Raw genomic sequence first — 19,654 nt, 5'->3', positions numbered from 1 at the left:
CTCATTGACTTATATAGCACCCCCCCTTAATCCCACAGATTTTATATCGGACTCACACTCTCTGGACATCTTCCCCCCTATTTCGTTTCAAGAAACATCCAACCTTATAAAACAGATTAAAAGTGGGAGTCCAGAGGATGCCATCCCTGCTAGATTAATGCCCGCATTGAATGAACAACTAAGTCCAATGATCACGGAATTAGTAAACCTCTCACTCACCTCAGGCATTGTTCCCAAGGAATGGAAGCGAGCTCTTGTCAGACCCACAAGGAAAAACACCGCCTTACCATGGTCTGACCTGACAAATCTAAGACCTATTTCCCTGTTACCATTCTTGGGGAAAATTGTAGAAAAACATGTCAATCGCCACCTATCCGGATATATTGAACAAGTACAAGCCCTGGATGAATCCCAATCAGGATTCCGCCCCAAATACAGTACAGAATCCACCTTACTGTCTGTTACTGATGATCTCTACGCCTACCAGTCATCTTGGTTCTATTAGATCTATCGGCAGCGTTCGACACCGTGTCTCTTTCCATCCTGATTCAACGGTTGTCGAGCGCTGGCATTAAGAACAAAGCCCTTGACTGGTTAAAGAGTTTCCTAGCTGATCGCACCCAAAGAGTCACCATGGGTGCATATCGCACTGCGGAAATTGAGATTTCTAAGGGGGTGCCACAGGGCTCATGTTTGAGCCCCACGCTCTTTAATATCTATGTGGCACCCCTGGCAGGAGTGTTGCGTAGATACGGCTTTGTCCCCATATCATACGCAGATGATACGCAGCTCCTTTTTCCCTTCAAAACTCTTTCCACTGAGGTTAGGAACTCTTTCTCGTCAGGCATGAAAGAAGTGGCAAAATGGATGTCTACCAACTATCTCCAATGTAACGTCAGCAAAACGGAGATCATGTTATTTGGGAGGCCAAAATACTATGGACTCCGGAATTGTGGCCATCAGAGCTAGGAGCAGTCCCTGAACCTAAACAGGTCGTGAAGAATTTGGGAATTCGGCTCGATCACGACCTGTCACTAAAACAACATACCAGCTATATTTCAGGGATATGCTTCCACACCATCGGTTTGCTCCGCAAAGTCTTTCCACTCCTACCCAACTCAGTAAGGAAAACCCTTGTTCAAGCACTGATCCTTAGTCGGATCGATTATTGTAACGGCTTGTTACTCTCTGCCAACGAAGGAGTGCTGGATAAGCTACAAGTCATTCAGAACACGGCAGCCCGCCTTGTTCTGAATGCCCCCCCCGAGAACTGCCTCCAAACCCCTCCTTAAACAATTACATTGGCTTCCAATTAGACAAAGGGCAAAATTCAAAATATGCTGCCTGATCCATAAGTGCTTGAATGGACAGGGGCCGATCTATCTTGAGCGGAGATTTGTTCCTTATGTTCCAGCACAATCCCTCAGATCAAGTAACAATCTCCTCCTTGTGGTTCCCCATGTCAAAAAGGTCAGACACGGAGGTAGAGCTCTGTCTACCACTGGTCCCAAGCTGTGGAACAAATTACCCCTGGCTCTAAGACAATGCAAAGAGCACCTAACATTCCGTAAACTTCTAAAAACTGTCCTTTTCAAAAATGAAAATTTAATTCCATCTTCACATCATGTCTGCTGATTTACCGGTCAAAAAGCGCAGAGATACTCCTGTCGGAGTGATTCAAGCACTATATAAACCCACAAATAAATAAGATGGAGAGCCAATCCAGCTCTGGGCTGGGCTCCCTTTTCTGGTGCAGGTTGTAGTCCGACTTTACACCAGGTGAGAGCAGGTGTTAAATTCCTGCTGATAACGTGCCTTATAGCCTGTTTTGTGTTTTTATCGCAGATCTGACTGGTCGTTGAGAATGCTTTTTGCACAGGAACGCCTACTCTGCATCTTATTAGCTGTAGTTGCCGGGGTCATCTATGGCGATGATTTTTGCGGCTGCTATCGCAGGTAAACTGGTGCTATGGGCTGTTAGCACCAGCTTGTGAATGGGGCGATAAATTTATCATGACTTTGGCTGCGATTAAATGCTGATAAATCGGCGATAAGTCCCTGAGAATTTGCTGCAGTGCTTAATTTGTAAAATTTGAAGAGCAGATGCTCAAATGTTCGTCGGAGGCTACACCTACTTTTCTCAAGCTTCATCCACTTCCTCCACTGGCTCCACCAACTTCCTTTATTAGCTCCACCCACATCCTCAGCTGGTACTGCTAAGTCATTTGTAATACCAGAAAGCATGGAATTGTGACACATAAGTACTCAGACCAGGAAGCATGGAAACGTCACACAAAGGTACTCAGGCCAGTGGCAATGAAACAAATTTTAAAGTTTTGGTAGGAGAGAGAGCTATCCTCTCTCCTACCAATGGCAGAGACAAAGTTATATTCCAGTAGACATGAAAACATATGACAATGGGGAAAAATGTAGATCTCATAGGCACTTCAGGGTGATTTCTACTGTTAACAAACAGTAAAATATCTCTATGGCACTTGCTTTGTATTTGTATCTTGACCAGAACCATTGAAAGTGCAAAGTGCATAGTCTGTCACACCTGCCTTAATTAGGTCTCTGTTTCTATGCTCTCTAGTCCTTTTCAGTCATAAAGCAATATAAGTAAGAAACCTTGTTTACAATGACTCCACATACTGGCCAATGCCAAAGTCCTTATTTTGTTTTTTCTTCATCATCATATTTCTTTATTCGGTTGAATAATAGTCATAAAAGCACATAAATACAGTCAAAACGTTCTATAAAAAACAGTCAAATAGTTGCATAACTTAAAAGGTCAAACAGATTTCATTAACCAATCATAGAATACAGAGATAAGCAGTACAGAAGTTGTCCATGAGAGTCCAGATTGAAAACGATCAAACTGATGACCCCTGACTCTTCCTTGTATCCAGAGAACAACTAATAAAGTTTGCAACTGCTGTACAGATATGCACACTTCTGAACTGTTGCAAGACTAATGCCAACTGGTGTTGTTTTATATTAAGAGAGTGCAGTATAAGCAACAGATTACAGTGACATGGTGTGGTAGAAAGTTCAATGGCACTATAAAAAGCAGCGCTATAGAAAAATGTAAAATAAACAAAAATATCAAGAAATATTGCCCTTGTGTTAGGGAATTTAACAGAGGAACACGTTGCTAGGCTTAGAATGAACCTCAGCAAAAATCTATACTTTTGTTGCAGTTGGGGCATAATTATGCGGTCCTCTCTGGCTCGTGGTTGCATTCTCTACACTGAGATTGCACATTAAATGCTTTGAAATGCACTGACATTTTGAATAATCGATCATATATTGGTAGCTAAGAGTTATAAATTAAGAGGCTGCCTTCAACAAACAGCATTTTCTACTAACCTACTGCAAGTCAGCCTTGTCTGCTGAAGAAAGAGTCATGAGGTGGAATAAAGACGCCTAAGAAATTCTTAGGGGCCATCCACTTTTTTTGTGTGTGCAAATTAAGAAGTGCTGTTTGTACCACCAATTCGCAAACGTTTGAATTTAAATACATTGAAACATTAAAATATTCTCTTTACTGCCAGCCACATCTAAAATGGAGACTGTTTCTTGGTTGGTTATCATAAGACCGCTAGTAAATGATAAATGACACCCAATAAAGCAATATTAGGATCCATTATTAAAGAGGCAATGTTTTACTTCTGAAGGCCACGGGAGGGATGTGTGCTAGTTTCAGGTTGTTTAGCGGCTGGGGGAGAGGGAAGAAAATCTGAGGGGGCTCTTGCGGTGTTTAAAAGTCTTTTCGCAGCAGAAAGGGGAGAGGACGGTCGAGACCACATTAAGGTCGTGAACTTTGAGCGTTTTCCAAACTCCACATACTGCAGCTCTGCCGGCCTCCGCCATAAATAAAAGAAAATAATTCTTAGGAGAAATAAATCAAAATGGCTCTCTCAAGAATGCCAGTGCACGAAGAGAACATGGGTCTGCCTGTTTAATCGAAGGCTCAGAGGGCGCGCGGTCTTCATTAGTCCCCTGGCCAGCACTAGGAGGCAGGAAGTCACTACGATGGAAACATTGGCTTGAATTAAATGAATGGAGGACATTATGTGTCTGGCTAGGCCGCGGCCCTGGACATCAACCTATCTTCAGATTGTGGAGCTACCATGGTGACTGTCGCACCACCAACCTTAAGAAGAAAATGGGCATGGCATGGCTACTTAGTATTTCCGGTTACCGGTCAGGCCCAGCTCCAGGAATATTTAATTGGGTGGGCCAAAGGTACTTTCGGGTGAGCCACTGCTGGCCCTTTTTATCGTTTATATATCTAGCCAGGCCTGCTTCTGGGCCCTCCTTTCTCTCCTTGGTCTTACAAAGCACAGTAAAACGTACTCTTTTCCAAGTCTCTTTCTAAATGTTATCACTTTCAAAAAGTGCTATTCTTCCATGTAATGTCCCTTTGATGGGAAGTGGAGGTTTCTTAGGTGGAAGTATCAAGCAAGTGACACTACTGTCCCTCTGTGCGAGCTTTCAGAGAGAAACCCTCTTCATTACTACCTCCACCTTACCCCTTACTCTGCAGCGCACTCCCTTACAGGCTTGAGTATCCACTTTTCTACCACCCCCCTCCATTACACCTTATCTCACAGCTGACCTTGGGCCCCAGCCCCATATCAGCCACCATACAGTTCCACTTTCATTATTCGCAGTAAAAAATAATAGCAAAATCACCTTCAAACTTGAAACATTAAATATAGCAGTAAATGTAATTAGCATGCATGTTAAAGTATGCACCACAGTTGTCCTAATCGGTCGGCTTTAGTGCTGGTGCAAAAGTCTTTTTGACCTCTTTTTGACCTCTTTGTCTGTAGATAACAACTTCCACCCTCCAAAAGTGCCTTTCATCTCTCGGTAGCCACTCCCCCTCATGGCCTCCTCCTCAGACTCCCTAACATCCACCCTCCACCAGTGCCCCTCATATCTCCCTAGCTCCCTCAACCCCAAGACCTCCTCCTCAGAATCCCTTACTGCCAGCCTCCACCAGCTCCCCTCATCGCCCTGTAGTTCTCCCCACCCCGTGACCTCCTCCTCGGCTTCCCTCACTGCACCCTACACAAGTGCCCCTCAACTCTGTAGTTCTCCTCCCCACCGTGACCACCTCCTCTGCTTCCCTCACTGCTACCCTACACCAATACCCCACATCTCTATGTAGCCCCCCACCCCAAGACCTCCTCCTCAGATTCCCTCACTGCCACCCTCAACCAGCTCCCCTCATCTCTCTGTAGTTCTCCCCACCCCGTGACCACCTCCTCTGATTCCCTCACTGCCACCCTCCACCTGTGCCCCTCATCTCTCTGTAGTTCCCCCACCCCATGACCGCCTCCTCAAATTCCCTCACTGCTCCCTCCACCAGCTCCCCTCAACTCTCTGTAGTTCTCCATCACCCCGTGACCTCCTCCTCAACTTCCCTCACTGCACCCTCCACAAGTGCCCCTCAACTCTCTGTAGTTCTCCTCCCCCCCGTGACCTCCTCCTCTGCTTCCCTCACTGCTACCCTCCACCAATACCCCACATCTCTCCGTAGCCCCCACCCATGACCTCCTCCTCGGATTCCCTCACTGCCACCCTCCACCAGTGCACCTCATCTTGCTGTTGCCCCTCTCTCATATCCATTCAATTTGTTGCATAGTGCTACTCATATGAGTGTAGGGTGTCACAGTACTTTACATAACAGCACACTTTAAACAGAGACAATAAATCGGTCTACGGGGAATGTCACATAAGCCAATGAGGATTACAAGGTGTAGAAATCACGTCATACACACTGGTGGGCAGTATATTTTACGAGGGTTTGGTCTGGAGAAGCACACACTCAGGATTTAAAGAGTACTCCAGTGGTTGGGGGTTGGCTTTACTGATAAAAAGGTATAACTGCCCAAACAAACTCTTTTTAGTAAAATTAGAATGTTGGAAGAATGGAGAAGTTCTAACTATATCACAACACAAAAAAGTGAAGTTTGTATGCACCTCTTTGATGACAGTTCATAGGTCACTGTCCTATGTTAGGATAGTAACTTCTGAACTGCAAGTAACACAAGGATATCTGTGACAGAGGTAGTAACCCACTGAGCTATTCCCATAAAATTCAGTTTATCTGCATTTAAAAACTACCAACAGACAAATGGTTGCTCTGCAGCAGGATCGTAAATCACCAGTTATCTGAACAGTTTTTATTGATGTTGTAGATCGGTGGCAGATTTACTGCTCGTGCCAAGGATCATGTTTGGGTGGGCGAGGCTCATGTTTGGGTGGGCCTGGCCCACCCGGCCCACCCTCTAGAACCGGGCCTGTTACCGGTGGTGGGCGGCCAGGGCACTGCCTTTATTAACTGATAAGCCTGGCCTGAGGGTGCTTCTGCTGATGACTCGTGTGTGCCGTGGCGTGACATTCTAAAAAAATATCTGCGCATGCTGCTTGCCGCAAAGCCCCTACCCCCCGCCAAACCAAACCTAGCCCAATCCGTTTCGCATCCTCGCGCCGGCAACACTGAAGGTAGAGCTGGCGGTGGCGCCTAAGGTAAATATGCAATACGCATGCGATGTGGATATTTGAAGTAAATAATTATAGTTGGACCAGTAAGGAATCATTCATATCACACGAATGTTAGCTCTGACAGCCGCAACACTCTTTACCGGGGCTCGTCGTCACTCGGGAGACGAGACAAACAGCACTGTCTGCGCCAAGTCACCAACTAAGTGAGGCAATCATATCATCAAGGCCATATGACGTGCACACGCGAGTAGACCTGGCCCTGGTAAATAAGTGCTGGTGCTAAGCACCGGAACAATTAAGCACGGATTGGTCTCATATAGAGTTAAGTTTACTACTACTATATGGGGCTTTATTTGTTTGGGTTATATCTTGGCCCCAATCCTACATAGGCACAGATGGAGGAGGCATTGTGCTCTTTCAGGAACTACCTCGAGTTAAAGAAAGCCTGTCTGCGGCAACTACATTTGGTATCAGTGTACATACATAGCATGACCTGGCTGATGTCTGGGCACCTACAGCATTCATGTGCTGACTCCAGGTGTTGTGTAAGTGTGCGCTGTGTAGTGTGTATGGAATACTAGTGTTGGTACAGTGTAATTGTAAGTGGTGTGGGAGATGCCCCTGTGCAAGCTCTGTAGAAATGTGAGAATAGGCTCAATTTGACTAGGCAGATTTTTGGCTACAGATGGATGCGGCCGCAAGCATATTAAACATAGGGTATACAAAGGTACAATAATATATAATTTTTTAAACATTGCAGGTCTTGGGATGATTTCTTGAGACATCTGTAGTCTTTTGGCAAATGGGGCATTCCTTGCTTTGGTGAAAGTTTTAAAAAGAGTTTGTCTGCAAATGTGCATAAAAAACAGTCGGTGGTTTTGACTTGCACACTTGGGCCTGGTTGGGGTTCTGAAAGTAGTCTCTGCAGAGGTGATGGGCCACTGTAAAGGTGGTGCTCTTGTGACTCTACTGCAGACCTGTTGGATAAGAGCGGTTTGCAGGTTAGTATAAAGAAATGCATCCTTAGATACCATCTTAAATCAACCTTGGGTTATCCTGTGCTATTCCTTTTCGGGGTTTTTATTCGCTCAATTTTAGTGGGGTAGCAGAAGGTGGCCTCAGTTGTGGTAATTATTTAAATTCAGTGGTGAATGGTTATTCATGGGTCGCCTGGGCCTTTTACTCAGGAGTCAGAGTCTCCCCCCTCACCACAGCGGGAAGGGGCATTTCAGTAAGCGGGTGATCTCGTCTATTTAACTGCTTGTTATGGGTGTTGTCAGTCTTCTAGTCACCTACCTTCCATAATGTGTGCAGAGGTGATTTTATTGATGCGGGACTTGTCTTTTGACCTATGCATGCGTGGGGCGATGTAGAATAGGGAGTGGATCTCAATTGGGTGCTTGTTAATTCTCACACCATAAGCTGAGGTCACGTGTCTGACCCTCTAGCTTTGGCACACAGTGTGCAGTGTGATTCTCCTTAGTGGCTCAGGTATCCTGGTCGCACCCTTTTTCTAGAGACTTTTTGGGCTGTTTTTTTTTTTTTTTTTTTGCAGGTCCTTTGCGCTTCCCTAGGTTCTCATGTGATTGGGCATTTCCATTGTCGTTTACCAGTGGGGTTGATGAGCTGTCTGTGGCCCCCGTTATTTTCTTCTGTGGTGGTGTTGGTTGGGTTTAGTTGTTCCCTTAGGCAGTGTGTATAAGGGCTTATATGCGGTCAGCTTGGTCGCTGGGCCAGGCACGGTGGTGAGCTTATTTTGGAGTACCTCGCATGGAGCTGTGATGGATTTTTTTCTAACCTTCCCCTTTCCGGCATCTCCTCTTCCTTCAACCTCACCCTCCCCATCCCCCCCCCGAGGTTTTTTAGCCAGCTGACCGCGATTGTAGCCAGAGACTTCCAATCCATGGACACGCTACCTTTGATGCTTTAGAGGGACATGACCCGACGAGCCGGCTTTGGGTGTTGGAGAACTTTAAAGTAGAAGTTTTTATGGGGGGCACCTTACACTGGACCATCACCTCGCAGGAGGCGTCGACGATGACCAGGATCTGGATTTGAGCTGTCCCACAAAGGATGTCTAGTGCCGCGGTGCCGGTGTCCGGATTGGACCCAACAAGCCTTGGCAACAGCAACCCACGCAGAAAGGAGAAAGATGCTTCGGTGTGGACCAGCAAGGTTTGAGGGACTCACCACTCAGTGGGGTGTCTAGAGCAATCAGGGAAGCCCAAGGAAAATCAGAATTGCTTCACAGGGACCCACCAGTCGACGGACCAGGGAACGCAAAGGGTCCTCAAGCAGGCGTACTCAGAACTTGCTCATGGAACACTCGTGGAGTGTAGGCCAGCAATCTTTGGTGCAGATGGTGCTCGGGGCTTGGGCTACAAGTAACCCAAAGCACAACCTCAAAGAACTTTGAGAAGCTGATACACTTGTAAATGTGCATGGTGTCTAGGAGTTCCGGTTCCACGCCACTCACGAGGGCTGCGGGTCTCAGCTTTGCTGGGAACTTGAGTCGGCCTCTGAGAAGTCTAGAAATCCACCTCCTGGGCTGCAGGTACTTCGGAGTCCGTCGGGAGCTTCGGAGATGCAGACCGGCAAATGCTTTGTTGGGGCCTGCCAAGCAGAGGAGTAACTTCTATACTCCAAGGGAGATCGTCGAAGTTCCAGGATTCAGTTGCACAGTTTCGTCCAGGGATATTTAAAGTCCTGTTGCCAGGGGTACTTTACTTATACCTAAGGAAGGGGTTGGACATACTCTGGGGACCCACCTATGGGAGGGTTCAGAAAGAGTGGTAGCTACAACCATTTCATTTGTCCAGTTTCACGCCAGAGCAGGGGCTGGTAGCCCCTGCAAACGGTTTGAACTGGACTACGAACAGGGACACCAAATGTGCCCCCAGTGCAGCCTTCAAAGCACTCCTGGAGTGCCCCCACCCAGCCCTAATCCACTAAGGCCTGTCTGGGGAGGTGGTTACACCTCCCTGTGACAGGAAACCTATTGTCCAGGCCTCCCCTGCCGGAGTTTCGGTCGGCAGCAGGAAGCCAGACTCGTGTATGTGGCTGCAGCATCCATTTTGTGATGCCAGGGTTCTTTAAAACTGTTACCGGGCAGACCAGAGTGTACGTGTCTCTCCCTCTAGAAGGGTGGAATTCTAACCCTGCTGGCAGGAATGGCGGGGGGAAGGATTCCAAAGCGTTTGACTCCAAACAAGACATGTTTCCGTGCAGCCATCCCAAAGTTAGCATTTACCGCGAGGATTTAATGCACTTAAGAGTCTATGGTCAGGCTGCATCACAGAACTGCCCCAGAGAAAAGGTTCCGAAGGCTTCCTTCAGAGGGGCCCTGCTCATGCATGGGCACCCTCTCACATGAAACAAAGCACCCTGCCCTTCAGGATTGATAAGGCCTGTCTTAGAGGTGACTAGTAGGTCTCTATGTGTAGTGATTTAAGGTAGATATAGGTAACCTATATCTCAGTAAGGGGTGCATGCACCACCTTACCCAGGCTGCAGTAGCAGTCCTGTGCTGTCATTTTGGGAAGGGTTCCCATGGGTAGCGTAATACATGCTGCAGCCCCTGGTAGACCTCTGGGCTACCTATGCCCTTAGTACTTAGTGTACCATATAATAGGGACTCACAAGCGTATCCCAGTAACCAAACAGGAGTGTACCTATCATATATGGAAACAATTTAGAGAGGAAGTAGCTAGGCTGGAGTCCTGGATGGCAGGGCCCCAGCCAGACTAAAGCGAAAAATAGTGAAACATCAGCAAAAAGTGGGGGTAACCACAAGAAGCAGATCCTACTCTCCTACAATAATGTATCAAAATAAAACAGTAGTAATTTGGGCTTCTGTTCTTCCTGTTATTGTCTTGGATCTTCCACTCCCAACGCATTTCGTCGCTATAGCGATTGACCCAAACGACTTCCTCAGGGCTGAAAGTAATACAAACACCATAGTTGGAGTGCATATTACAATTACAGTCATTATTATTTCATGTTGTGAGCCCAAAACTCCAACCTCGTGCAGAGGGACTATTCAAAAGTGACTGACCAGTCTGTATAAAGGGACAATAAGAGTGCTCTTCAATATCATTTTGCACGTATTTACAAATTATTTGATACAGTTCTATTCACTGAAGTTCAATAGATTAATACATATCAATTCTAATGCCACATTCTCTATTAATTTCTACTTCAAGCAACACCCAGTTCCTCCTTATTACCATGTCAGCAGTGGTAATAAGACCAATAAAATCCATAGTGTTGTTTTCTCTTAGCCAACCCATGTGAATGGCATGCTCCATGAGTACAGAATAAATGGGAAACGTACCTTATTTTTTGTGTTGAAATTATTTATTAATAAAATTTGATAAAGCGTAAATGTAGATACATATGCAGAGGAAAAAATGAGACATAGCATAAATGAGGAAATGATTCATAAAATATAACAAAGGAACCATCAACAACAAATCCTCTAGAATTCATAAGGCAAAACTAAGGATAAAAGGAAAGAAAAAAGAGGAGAAAAAGAAAGAAAGAGAGGAGAAGATAAAGTAAGAGAAAAAGAACAAGCATTAGAAATGCAATAGGTCTCGCAGCATTAGAGTTAGTGCTTTTAGAATTGTTTATGGGTTTTTTTGTAAATCTTTAGCATGAGGTTGAGGGTGAGTGAGGGTGAGTGAGGCTGAGGGGTTGAGGGTGAGTGAGGGTGAGGCTGAGGGGTTGAGGGTGAGTGAGGGTGAGGCTGAGGGGTTGAGGGTGAGTGAGGGTGAGGCTGAGGGGTTGAGGGTGAGTGAGGGTGAGGCTGAGGGGTTGAGGGTGAGTGAGGGTGAGGCTGAGGGGTTGAGGGTGAGTGAGGGTGAGTGAGGGTGAGTGAGGGTGAGTGAGGGTGAGTGAGGGTGAGTGAGGGTGAGTGAGGGTGAGTGAGGGTGAGTGAGGGTGAGTGAGGGTGAGTGAGGGTGAGTGAGGGTGAGTGAGGGTGAGTGAGGGTGAGTGAGGGTGAGTGAGTGAGGGTGAGTGAGGGTGAGTGAGGGTGAGTGAGGGTGAGTGAGGGTGAGGCTGAGGGTGAGGCTGAGGGGTTGAGGGTGAGTGAGGGTGAGTGAGGGTGAGTGAGGGTGAGTGAGGGTGGGTGAGGGGTTGAGGGTGAGTGAGGATGAGTGAGAGTGAGGGTGAGTGAGGGGTTGAGGGTGAGGGGTTGAGGGTGAGTGAGGGGTTGAGGGTGAGTGAGGGGTTGAGGGTGAGTGAGGGTGAGTGAGGGGTTGAGGGTGAGTGAGGGGTTGAGGGGGAGGGGTCGAGGGGGAGGGGTTGAGGGTGAGTGAGGGTGAGTGAGTGAGAGTGAGGGGTTGAGGGTGAGTGAGGGTGAGGGTTTGAGGGTGAGGGTTTGAGGGTGAGGGGTTGAGGGTGAGGGGTTGAGGGTGAGGGGTTGAGGGTGAGGGGTTGAGGGTGAGGGGTTGAGGGTGAGGGGTTGAGGGTGAGGGGTTGAGGGTGAGGGAGTGAGGGTGAGGGGTTGAGGGTGAAGGTGAGGGTGAGGGTGAGGGTGAGTGAGGGTGAGGGGTTGAGGGTGAGTGAGGGGTTGAGGGTGAGTGAGGGGTTGAGGGTGAGTGAGGGGTTGAGGGTGAGTGAGGTTTTGGTTCCCCAGTCCTGCCCTGACAATCAACACTTTACTTTGGGGCAGAAGATCTGTTCGAAGTCTCCTCTGGGTGGGGTGATGAACAGCTGCTTGGCTACACAAAAACACACCCGAAAGAAGCAGTATTCAAATATTCCTGGAATTTCGCGATTCTGTAGCAAATACCAGGATAAATAAAACTGCCAAATGCCAACATTTCCCAGAGAACCTCCTGATTACAGCAAAATGTAACTTTGTATTATGTGGGTAGACTTCAAAAGCCACACAAATTAAAAGAGCAGACTAACTTGCACAACAGCCGGTAACAGCATTTCACCCGAGCTTACATGCGTGAAGAGATATTTACAAACAAGGAGGCAGATCAAGAAAGAAGAGAAACACCTGACCTCTTCAAAAGAGCTGGACAAAGCAGAACTGATTGAACATAAAGAAATTACTGTGGAAATAGTAAAAGGCGCTTTAGGCGGAGATGTGCAAATTACAACGTTAAAATTATCAGAACTTGACCTCGTGTGAGTGTGTACCACGACAATCGACAACACGACAAATGCACTTGCAGGGAGGGGAGGAGGCGGCAATGTGGCAGGAGACTTTAGAAACCAACTCAGCCCTGTGCTTTACCTCATAGTAAAGCAAAAAGCAAACAGCAAAAAATGCGTGAGCAAACGCAGTTCAACCTCAAATCCGAACAAGAAAGGGTGGAGGGGGCAGGGGAGGAGGGGTCCGGGGAGGAGGGAAGGGCCAGAGGGACTTGATGGGAGTGGTGGGGAGGAGGGGGAGGGTATAGAGAGAGAGAGAGGAGGAGAGACAGGACAGGGGGAAGCAGCAGAGACACGGCGGGTAAAATAAACAAATAACACGGCGGGCAGGGGAGGGGGCGGAGAGGAGAAATGCGACACGGAGGGAAGGGGAGGGGGCGGAGCGGGGAGGGGGCGGAGAGGGGAGAGGTGCGACATCAGTGTGCATCACACCCTGCAGGTTATAGCGAGAGTGTGGGGTGAATTTAGGAGAAAGAACCAAGTGTGCTTTTATGGCTCGCTGAACGAATCCAGGGTAGACCATCATGTTGTGTCGGCACAATGGAGTCTGCAGATTATAGACCTGGGTAGTGAGCGAGGAGACCCCTGGTGAGGAGGAGACTCTGTCGGATGTTTAACTGTCGAGGTTTTGCATTGGTTTGGGTCCGCAATTTCAATGAGGAATCTGAATGCTCTGGGGATAATCTCAGCGTTTATTTTCCTCTCCTTTGGGGCCTGTGTGCACTTCAGATGCCTGCAGGCCAGCATAGAATCGCCCGGTCATATTTTGCACCAGCTGGCATTTGAAAGAAGGATGTATGGAAAGGCCTTAGAACTGGGCACCCGTATAATTCAGTTTGGGATTTATGGAAAAGCTGATTGCTGCAGTATGGAGCTTGGTGGAATAAACAAATAACACGGCGGGCAGGGGAGGGGGCGGAGAGGGGAGAGGAGAAATGCGACACGGAGGGGAGGGGGCGGAGCGGGGAGGGGGCGGAGCGGGGAGAGGTGCGACACGGCGTTAGACGAGAGGGGAGGGGGAGGAGAAAGAGAAATGAGACACGGCGGGAGGGGGCGGAACGGGGGCGGAGAGGGGAGAGAGAGTAGGCAAGGCGACACGGCGGGAGGGGGCGGAACGGGGGAGGGGGCGGAGAGGGGAGAGTAAAATAAACAAAAAAAAAGAAGCCGGAGGGAAGAGAGGGGAGGGGGGAGGAGAAATGCGACACGAAGGGGAGGGGGCGGAACGGGGGCGGAGAGGGGAGAGAGAGAGTAGGCAAGGCGACACGGCGGGAGGGGGCGGAGCGGGTAAACAAACACGGACGTGCACGCGCCCGTGACTTTTAAGGTCAATGCGCATGCGCATAAGCTTAATGCGCATGCGCATTGACCTTAAAAGTCACGGGCACTGCAAGGAATCGCCACGATTCCTTGCAGTTAGATAAAGAGTTGATGAGCCCCTATAGTCTCGCTTGCTCGATGCGCATGCGCATCGACAGGCGAGACCTAAAAAGGGAACCCCAGAGTAACAAAACTAACTGTGAAATGAGATGGAAGCAAGAATAGTGGGAAGGAACGTAGGAGAGAGGAATAAAAGAGAATGAACATGGTGCGAAAAAGGTGGAATTTAAGAAGGAATTAAGAAGGAAGAGTGTGAGAAGTTGGCCTGGTATATGATGCTCACTACTTCTAGTGATCACCTTGTACCATGCCAAGCAACCCTTATGATGATTGGTTGTAAGTCAACCTTATAGACCAGCTATCCTAGTAGCGTGGACAAAGCAGTCTTAGGCTAAACTCTGTAAAGGCATGTGAAGCAAGCTGTTTTACCATACACAATCCCCTTGAATACCAAATGAAAGGAAACCACACAGATATATATTGAAAAAAAAAAATATATATATATATATATTTATTTACTACAAATATCCCCTATACTCTTTATGAGCACAGAAGCATAAGCGTTAAAAAAAAACACAGTTTAAATACACAAAAGTTGCACAATATGGATGAGCCCTAGGGGCCACCTAAACCATATACTAAAATAGTGGTATAAGTACCACCAATCGGAAAGGAAGTAGGCCTAGGGCCTTGGGAATCGCTGGAGCTGATCGGGACTAGCAGTGACTACGTCGGGAAAGGCCCGCGGGACTCTGGTGCAGTGCGGAAAGTGCACGCATACACCAATGCAATGTCAATGGTGCGTAAAAGTTACAAAATTAGTGTTTAAGGAACCTTCCGAGTGACCTAGAAGAATGAAACATTAGACACCGACACTAGAGGTGTGTACCAGTGTGGGAACACCGGCGTTGCTGAGTTACCTCACCCACAGGAAGCGGGTGCACAGGTGCGAAGTAGTGTCGGGTTTCGTCACGCAGGTCGATGGTGCTTGGAGCTGAAGATGCTGCAGGCGGCTCGATGTGAGGAGTTCCGGTGGATCCAAGGGTGGATCAGAAGTGGTGAAGACCTGAAAGCAGAGGGAACAATGTTTAAAGTCACTAGCCAGTGACTACCGTGGAACCAGATGGGAACCAGGCGATGTCGGGTGCAAACAGGTGATGAGGTGTAGCTTCTCTCTGCAGCCACGTGGACACGAAGAGGTCGAGGACGTCCAGGAGTCGATCACGAGCTGTCCCACGAAGGCTCTAGCTGATGGCGGTATCGGCTTCTTGATCGGAGCAAACAGGCCTTGGCTAATGCAAGCCACGCAGGAAGTGGAAAAGCTTATCACTCGGACCAGCAAGGTCAGAGCGGGTGCTCCTTTTTACAGGAGCGAGGGCAAGTCTGGAGCAACCAGACCCGCAGTGTTGATTGTCGATTTGGTCGCCAAGATGGCCGCTGACCACGTGGCAAGTGGCCGGGATGGCGCGTCGAGTGGCACGATGCAAAAGGGCCCCACGCAGATCGTGGAGATGCTGGGGGGATGATCTTTGGTGCAAGGGCTGCTCGGTTGTGGGACTTCCCAAACCCCAAAGCACAGCGTCGAGGGTGCCTCGGGTGCTGCGCAGTCAGCTTTTTGGGGGTCTTTCGAGATGGCCGGTCCCACGTCTCTCGGTGCCTCCACAGGTCCCTTCTTTGCAGGGACTGTGGATCGGGCTGTGAGAAGTCTGGGAGTCTGTGTCTCGTCAGGCTCTGGGCTCGGGCTCTGGCAGGAGGCAGCGGCAAAGCAGACGTCGAGTTGCTGGATGGTGCCTGTGTTCACAGGGTGGCCACTCCTAGGTCACAAGGGAGATGCTCTTCAGTCTTCTGTGCAGCAGAATGTCGAAGTCCAGTCGTCTTCTTAGTTTCAAGTTGATTCAGGATGATCTGAGGTGCTATGCCACTGCTCCAACTCTTATTCCCAATCTGAGGGCTGGATCACCTGCTAGGTCCCTCCTCTGGGTGGGATCAGGAAGAGGGGCGGTTACACCCCCTTTCCTTTGTCCAGCTCCTCGCCAGGCCTGGGTCTGGAAAGTCCCAGGACCGGTTTGGACGGCCTTATGCACGAGGACTCCTTGTGTGCCCCGGGCATGTCTGATTCTATTCAGCCCTGTCCTACCCAATACACAAAATCCTGTCTGGGGTGGTGCTCGCACCTCCCAAGGCAGGAAACCCTTTGTCCAAGCCTCCCTCGCTGGAAGGACTCCCAGCAGCAGGAGGTCAGACTTGTGTGTGTGTGGTGGCAGCATCCATTTTGTGATGCTGAGGCTCTGGTTACCTTTAACCGGGGTTAAGGCTATGTACATGTCGTGTCCCTCTAGAAGGGTGGAATCGTATCCCCGTCGACAGAACTGTCGAGGGGATAGTATTCCAAATCGTATGACACCTTACTCGACATGTTTTGATACAAACCAAAGTTAGCATATAACCGCGAGGATTATAATGCACTTAGAGTATATGGTATGGCAATATCCCGGAACAGCTAAGGGAGTTGTTCCCGACAGCTGCAGACAGGCTCAGCTCATGCTAGAGCCCCATCTCACATGAAACCACGCACTCTGCCCCCAGGATTGCAGTGGCCTTCCATAGGAATGGCTTATAGGTTAACATATGTCCAGTTAAGGTTAGATATAGGGATACTATATCTAAGCAAGAGGTGATTACACCAACTTACCCCAGCTGAGTGATCAGCCAGTTGTGTTAAATATGGAGGCCAGGCCAGGGGTGGCACAATACATGCTGCAGCCCCTGGTAGGCCTTGGATACACCTATGCCCTGGGTACCTATAGTACACTGTTACAGGGGCCTATAAGGTGAACCAGTTCCGATTTGTAATACACCTAGAGTGCTTTAGCAATAATTTAGAGAGAGAACAGCAGGCTGTGGGTCTGATTAGCAGGCCCACAGCCACATCAAGTCATAAACCAGTGAAGCAAAAAGCAAAAAATTGGGGTGACCATAGGATAGCAGACCCTACTCTCCTACAAAGAGCAGCCGTAGAAGAAGAAGGAGTAAAAACAGAGTCATTACCCACTGTGGTTTCCAGGAATGGGGACCAAACTTGAAGAAAAATGGAAGCTTGATCCTGCAAAGTATACGTTCATAAGAAGCGGTTTGTATCATTGCCACCAATCATACCTCCTGAGAAGGAGGTAATTAAGACTTCCAATGACGCAATATACACATTTTTGCCGTGGCTAGGGCAGTATGTAGGAGACGAGTCTGTGGTTTAGTAAATTTTGGAAGGCCACGAAAGTCATGTAAAATTAAATTTGCAGAGGTAAGGGGCAAAGGCAATGACATAGAGGAAGCCAAAGTCTTTCGCACAAAAAGCCAAAATGATCTACTACGAGGGCATTCAGAGATAATGTGCGTTATATCACAACTGGATGCAGGACATCTCCAGCACAAAGAATGGGAAAGTAACTTAGCACGATGTAATTTGACCGGGGACCAGTGCCATTCATGGAGAATTTTAAAAATACAGAATTGAAGGCGAGCTTCTCGAACACCCTTATGTAATCCTTCCAAAATGAGATCCCACTGGGCGTCTGAGTATGTCACAGAAAGGCGTGATTGCCACTTCAATTGAAGAGCTTTTGAAAGGGGATGCGAAAATAGAGGATGTAAGAAAGTGTTATAAAGGCCAGAGGTGACACCCTTAAAAGTTCCCCATAGATTCAAATAAGATAAAATAGGAGAAGTGGACGGCAGCTCAGGAGGGGAACCCAGACGTTTTGTGAGAGCTTGTTGAAGATTGCGAGGGCGGGAGATGGAATTCCTCCCTGAGTTGGGGAAAGGATTTAAAAGTGTAACCATGGAACAGTTCCAGGGAATGGATACCAGCCTCCTGCCACAGAGGCCAGGACACAGTACGACCCCGCACTCGAATAGCCGAGTTAGACCATATAGGAGCATTAAAGTGAAGCCGCGAGTTAGACTTAAAGTTACGGTGACATCTTTGCCAAGACATATATAGCGGATAATATAGGATTTTTGGGGTCAAGAGAACTGGAACCCTTGCCATATAAAAGGGATAAACCAGGGCCAGAAGCCAATAAGTGACGTTCAAGTGGAACCCACTGGGGGATGTCTTCTGACTTAGGTAAAAAGAAAGAAAGATGGGAAAGATGGAGGTCAAGGGAGTAATGCTCGATAGAGGGAAGACCTAAACCTCCATGCAATTGGTGGGACTTAAATTTGGCTAGGGTGAGACGCGGTTTAGCTGTACCCCATATAAAAAGTTTCGTTTTCGAATCAATGGACCGAAGAGTAGCCAAAGGAATGGTCAAAGGGAGCATACCCAGAACATAGAGAAAACGTGGTAGGGTGACCATCTTGATCGCCTGTACCCGTCCCCAAAGGGATAAACCTAGGGCCTTCCATTTATCGAAGTCTCTTTGCATTTGCGCAATTAAAGGAGTCAAATTGTCTGTGACAACATTATCCAATCCCCTATTGAGGAGTATACCTAAGTATTTAAGCTGAGAGGGTTGCCAATGAAATGGAAAACCAGAGATGGCGTCCTTCGTAGTACCAATGGACATGGGTAATGCTTCCCTCTTTTCCCAGTTTATCTTATAGCCAGAGAAAGAAGAAAAATCAATGACACGGAGGAGGGCAGGGAGAGAGCGGGGAAGATCAGTAAGTGTAAGAAGAATGTCATCCGCATATAAATAAATTTTGGAGTGACCAATTGGAAGAGGAGTGCCCACTACATTGGCCAATTGACGAATTGCAGCAGCTAGAGGTTCCATAGCCAAAAGGGAAAGAAGAGGGGAGAGTGGCCAACCCTGGCGGGTACCCTGTCGTATAGGAAATGGAGTAGAAAGAAAACCACCACAGTTAACTTGAGCAGATGGGCTGTCATAAAGTAGTCGTACTTTAGCTGTGAACTGATAACCTAATCCAAATCTTCGCATGACGGTAAAAAGGTATTCCCATTCGATGCGGTCAAATGCTTTTTCAGCATCCAAAGAGAGAAGGAGGGCATCATCGGTGAGATGCTTAGCTGACCATAAGGCATGGGAGAGAGTACGCGAGTGATTGCGAGAGGAACGGCCGGGAACAAAACCTACTTGGGAGTTATGAATTAAAGAAGGTAAAATCTTGCGGAGTCGTGATGCAAGAATACTAGCAAGGATCTTAACATCAGAATTCAAGAGAGATATAGGACGATAGCTACCACACAAGAGAGGATCCTTGCCAGGTTTAGGCAGAACCGCTATGATGGCTTTCTTAGAGATAGAACCAAGAGAAGACTCCTCCACGGCTTACCCAAAGGCAGCATGAAGAGTATCAGTCATGCTCTGACCAGTCCATTTAAAAAATTCAGGAGGAAAACCATCATCCCCCGGAGCTTTATGGCACGGCAAGGCAGATATAGCTGAGGAGATTTCATCCATCGTGATAGGTCCTTCAAGTAGAGCTCTTCCATCATCGGAGAGTCGTGGAAGATGTACTGCATCTAGAAATTTAGACATCGCTAGCGTATCAACCCGAGTGCCTGGAGAGTAGAGAGATCTATAAAATGAGGCAAACTCCTCAACTATGTTTTGTGGCCGAGTAA

The sequence above is a fragment of the Lissotriton vulgaris genome, chromosome 2_2 (genome assembly GCF_964263255.1).
Source record: "Lissotriton vulgaris chromosome 2_2, aLisVul1.2, whole genome shotgun sequence".
Lineage (NCBI taxonomy): Eukaryota > Metazoa > Chordata > Amphibia > Caudata > Salamandridae > Lissotriton > Lissotriton vulgaris.
Note: the sequence above shows the minus strand (reverse complement) of the source record.